Source organism: Mustela erminea, chromosome 9 (assembly GCF_009829155.1).
Source record: "Mustela erminea isolate mMusErm1 chromosome 9, mMusErm1.Pri, whole genome shotgun sequence".
NCBI lineage: Eukaryota > Metazoa > Chordata > Mammalia > Carnivora > Mustelidae > Mustela > Mustela erminea.
Window position 1 is genome coordinate 13,358,935 of NC_045622.1, and position 5,889 is coordinate 13,364,823.

The following is a 5,889-nucleotide window of genomic DNA, read 5'->3' on the forward strand; positions in this document are numbered from 1 at the left end:
CGCTGGGGTGGTGATTCCAGAGTCCTGGGATTGAGCCCCACATTGGGTTCTCTGCTCGGAGAGGAGCTTGCTTCCTCCTCTCTCTCTCTGCCTGCCTCTCTGCCTACTTGTGATCTTTGTCTGTCCAATAAATAAATAAAATCTTCAAAAAAAAAAAAAAAAAAGGATTACTATCTGAAATACACAAGCTAAAGCTATAAAAACTTTTAGAAGAAAACAGAAGAAATTCATTGTAATAGTAGGCAAAGATTTCTTTCTTTCCTTTTTTTATTTTTATTTTTATTTTTTTTTATCATGAAAAAACTGTATTTAGATTTAGCCAGCTGAACTCAGTTTAGATGATCCCAATTTTGTTGGCAACATCCAAAGCATCATAGTCAGGGGCCAGCCGAACGTATGCCTTCTTCTCTCCATCAGGCCTGATTAAGGTGTTGACCTTGACTACATCAATGTCATAGAGCTTCTTCACAGCCTGTTTGATCTGGTGCTTGTTGGCCTTGACATCCACAATGAACACAAGTGTGTTGTTGTCTTCTATTTTCTTCATGGCTGACTCAGTAGTCAGGGGGAACTTGATGATGGCATAGTGGTCAAGCTTGTTTCTTCTGGGGGCGTTCTTTCGAGGGTATTTGGGTTGCCTTCGGAGACGCAGAGTCTTGGGTCGTCCTAACGTAGGTGATGTGAGGATCTTCTTTTTTTGTGTGACTGTGGACGCCTTTCAGCACCGCTTTCTTGGCTTTCAAAGCCTTTGCTTTGGCTTCGGCTTTGGGAGGGGCAGGGGCTTCCTTCTTAGCTTTCGGCGCCATCTTCGTAAAAGGCTTTCTTTCCTTTTTTAAAAAGATTTTATTTATTTATTTATTTGACACACACAGAGAGAGAGAGAGTACAAGCAGGAGGAGCAGCAGTGGGAGAGGGAGAAGCAGGCTCCCCACCGACCAGGGAACCTGATGCAGGCCCTTGATCCCAGGACTCTGAGATCATGACCTGAGCCAAAGACAGAGATGTCTTAAATAGGACAGAAAAACACAAACCACAAATGAAAAAAAAAGATAAATTGTGTTTTGTCAAAGTTAAAAATTGTATTCTTTGAAAGATACTGTTGGGGCAAAGATACTATAAGTGGCCAAAAAGAATATGAAAAGATGCTTAATATTTTATTAATAATCAGGGGAATGCAAATTAAAATTACAGTGAGGGGGCGCCTGGGTGGCTCAGTTTTTGGGCGTCTGGCTCAGGTCCTGATCCCTGAGTCCTGGGATTGAGCCCCACATCGGGCTCCCTCCTCAGCGGGAAGCCTTCTTCCCCCCTCCCACTCCCCCTGCTTGTGTGTCCCTCTCTTCCTGTGTCTCTCTCTGTCAAATAAATAAATAAAATCTTAAAAATAAATAAATATAAAATCACAGTGAGATATCCCCACCTCTCATTAACATTAAAAAGATTGACAATATCATGTGTTGTCAAGGATCCACAACAACTGGAACACTCACACGCTGCTTGAAGCAGCGGGGGATAAGATGAAAAATCACTATGAAAAGCAGTTAGGCAGTTTGTTACAATGGGAAACATGCACTTGCAATTTAACTAGCAATTCTGTTCCTAAATGTTTATCAGAAAAAAAATGAAAACACATACCTTTACAAAGACTTCTATAGGAACTTTCATCTTATTCATAATTAGCAAAACTTGAAACAAACCTTTTGGTTCTTATCAATTGACTGGATAAGCAAATTGCAGAATAGCCATAAAACAAAATACTATTTGGCAATAAAGAAGAATACACACAAGGGGCACCTGGGTGGCTCTGTGGGTTAAAGCCTCTGCCTTTGGCTCGGGTCATGATCCCAGGGTCCTGGGATCGAGCCCCGCGTTGGGCTTTCTGCTCAGCGGGAAGCCTGCTTCCTCTTCTCTCTCTCTCTGCCTGCCTCTCTGCCTACTTGTGATCTCTGTCTGTCAAATAAATAAATAAAATCTTTAAAAAAAAAAAAAAGAAGAAGAATACATACAACAAAACAGACGAATCTCAAAAATATATTAAACAGAAGAAACCAGAAACAAAAGAGTACCTACTGTATGATTCCATTTCTGTGAATTGTAGCAAAGGCAAAAAACTAAAATGGCAGAAAATAAATCAATGTTTGGTCATGTCAAAATGACTCAGGCAACTTGAATAGTGTCCTTTCCCCCCTCCTAAACATAGGACAATAGGGTTATCAATAACCTTAATAATTGCAGTGAAATAACACACGGCAAATGTATTTCAGTTTCAATTCACGAGTTTATAGTGATACAAAAACATACACACACGTTGTTTATAAAAATAAGACAATGACAAATTAAAAATTGTCAGTGGTGGAAGCAAAAATGCTCTTGTAATATGTATATTTTTTAAAATATTTTATTTGTCAGGGAGAGAGCACACAAATGAGGTGGGGAGGCAGGCAGGTGGGAGAAGCAGACTCCCCGCTGAGCAGGGAGCCTGCCATGGGTCTCAGTTCAATGACCCAGAACTAGATCCCAGAACCCCTGGATCATGACCTGAGCTGAAGGTAGACATTTAACCAACTGAGCCACCCAGGCATCCCAATACTGTATAAAAATATTTTTCACTGTATTTCTAACATTTGGCCTAACCCCAGAGATTTTAAATTCAAGATATGTTTAAATTAAGAAATTAGGAAATGTATGGCTATTGAGGGAAATGAAAATGTGCTTATTTGTAAGGGTGTAAGCAAGGGTCAAAAGGGTTTTCTTAGGTCAAAACTGTCGGAGGCAGGCCCCTGGCCAGGGCGGCCTCCGCCATTAAAAGATGGCACCTGGCTAGTTGCCAGGTTAGGATTGCCTAGTGAGACTAAGCAGAACGCCCAAAGAGGAAGTAAACAGCATTGGTTGCTAGCGAAGTTGTTCGTTTAGGTGCACAGCCTGATTCGCTCCCTCCTGTACCCTGCTCGCTGATTGGTCATGTAAGCGTATATAAGTGTGTAGACTTGCGGAAATAAGGAGAGAGAAGATGCATCCGAACTGGGCGTCTTGTCATCCTTACGGGTCGAGGGCGATAAAAACATTTTTTTAATGTTGTTTTAACAATGCACAACACTTTTTTAAAACTTTTCATAAACCATCTGATCTTGGGTTCTACCCCCAGAAATTTCCTGAATTCATGTCACATGTCCATTCTCAGGCCACATAGCTTTCCCTCCTTCTTTCCACATCTGAAATGCCAGGTCCTCTGAAACCTCCCAGTTCCATTACTGTAACTAATGGAATGGCAAGCAGTCTCCTAAATTCCGGGCCACTCTTGACGTTTACCGTTCTTAAAGTCCTAGGTTTACATTAGGTCCCCTTTACTTTTGCCCCTTTGAGGACTCCAATCAGTCCACAGATATTTTGTCAGGATTTATAAATTTTCTCCCTTTAGGGTGGCATTTAATCAATAGGGAAGCCAGACTAAAGAATCTGGATGGATTCATAAAACCCATCGTTGTTCATGGAAAAACAACTTGAAGCACAAGCTCTCTGGATAGTTTTCAATCAATTTGTATCATAGAAAAGTTGTTTTCACCCACCACCAACTGGGACTATTTGGAAAACGGACTCTGAATGGGAAATTCCGGGGGAAGGGGAGCTTGTGTGTGGGAAGTGAGGAGGAGTGAGATAGGATGTAGATGCCACCAGAAATATGTTCCTGTGGGGCACCTGGGGGGCTCAGTGGGTTAAGTCTCTGCCTTTGGCTCGGGTCGTGATCTCAGAGTCCTGGGATAGAGCCCTGCATAGCATGGGCTCTCTGCTCAGCGGGGAGGCTGCTTCCCCCTCTCTCTGCCTGCCTCTCTGCCTACTTGTGATCTCTTTCTCTCTGTCAAATAAATAAATAAAATCTTAAAAAAAAAAAAAAAAGAATTGTGCTCTTGAATGTGACTGGGGGAAGGTGGAAATTTAGAGCTAAAAAGGACCTTAGCGATCGTCTAGTCCATTCTTTTTATCTTACAGACTAAGAAACAAAGTCTTGAAAAGTAAAACATCAGTAGCCTGCAGACAGCACCCTAGGAACCCCTGAAGCCTAGTTCAGGCTCCTTTCCACTGTACCACTTGCCTGTTTTTGAAAATGATCTATTTAGAAAGCTAAAACAGACAAATTCAGGAAACAGGCTCTTCATAGATTTCAGGGTTTGGTGATATTAAGATTTTGCCAAAACACAAAAACTGCCTGAGCGGTAAAGGTATTTAAATATTTGCAGAATCTTTTAAAAAAAAATAAAAAGTCCCATTTAAGGGGCGCCTGGGTGGCTCAGTAGGTTAAGCCTCTGCCTTTGGCTCAGGTCATGATCTCAGGGTCCTGGGATCGAGCCCCGCATCGGGCTCTCTGCTCATTGGGGAGCCTGCTTACCCCCCACCCTGCCTCTCTGTCTACTTGTGACCTCTGTCTGTCAAATAAATAAATACAATCTTTTTAATAAATAAATAAATAAATAAATAAATAAATAAATAAATATTTGCAGAAGCTAGTTTAACTAGGTCTAGTATTTCCTAGGGGGTACACCTCCCTTGTTTATGTTTCTTAATGAAAAACTTGAAAACAAGAAAGTGGGGAGAGAGGCCAGCGGCTCCACCCCGGCACAAAATGGACCCTTGATCATTCGTTCCTCATTTAGCAATATTTAATACCTACTGTGAATGAGGCACCGTGTCAGGTGCTGGGAATCCGAAGAACACAGTCCCTGCTCCCTAAGAGCTCACACTATAGTAGTGAAGACAGAGTATTAAAGTAGTAATTACATTTAAATATGTTGAGTGTTACAATTGGGGAAATGCCAGATTCTATGGATTTATCCCCTGAGAATAATTCAAGCTGTTTCTCTTTGTTATCAACATATTCCGGGGCTGCCTCTTGAGTTCCCCAAACATGAATTCTTTTCAATATAACCCTTAAAACAGCAAACATTTACTGAGCACTTACTGGTGTGCCATACAGTGTGTGAACATCTGCAAGAAAATTCCAAGGTAAATTAGCAATGGAAAAATCATGCTATAGAAGGACGCAATTAAATGTAGTATCACTTGACAGCACAGGCAAGCTGGAAAACAATTTGATATATCTTGATTTTTATAGTATTTGTAACAGGTTTTGTCAGAAAATTACCGTGTATCCCGTTGCCCCCCCATCCCCACCACGTCCCCCCGTCATTTCAGAGCGCTGGAAGGCTCTACCTACTACCTGGCATGGGTCTGAATGAGGTCTATCCAGCCTTAAAGGGCCAGCTCAGGGCTGTGTTCTACCAAACCTCTCGCTGCCATAAGTCTGCGTCCATCTTTCGCCCTCCATCTCTACTCTTATAGGTCCCGCATTAATATAGCATTTAGCAAGTACTCTTTTTAGTGTTGACTTTGTACATGTGTGTCTTCCCTTAAACTGGATGGGTTGTTAAGGAAAGGACTCGCCAGCCCCCTATGATATCACCTTAAGAGGCGGTGCCCCCACATCCGTGCATTCATCACAGAAACAGAAATTCCACTCATAATGTGACAGACTGTCTCATTAACCTTGGGGCCCTATTTCCCTCCCAGTTGCAGCAATCTGGTTTATTCCAAGGGGTGGAGAAAAGGAGCCAGGTTGGCTGGGTGAGAGAGGAATGGCGTCAGTGTGAGGTCATGCCACATTGTCCCGAATGCCACCTCCACTCCGCGGTGACATTCACGCAGGATTGAAGGATGCAGCTGGACGAAAGATAGTTTGCACCTCACGCAGACTGTGTGCAAAAAGAGGTCAGGACAGAAACAATGCGGAGAACCTCGCGGGGCGTGGCAAGGCACCTGGGCGCCTGCAGCGAGTAACCGCAGATAGGGAAGGCGGGCAGCAAGGAGCCACGCGGAGGCCGCGCAGGATGAGGCGGGACT

At 42.9% G+C, this 5,889-nt stretch overlaps 1 pseudogene; it reads right to left on the reverse strand.

The window, feature by feature from the left end:
* Positions 1 to 334: 334 nt before the first annotated feature.
* On the reverse strand, positions 335 to 806 carry LOC116598164 (annotated as a pseudogene).
* Positions 807 to 5,889: the final 5,083 nt, after the last annotated feature.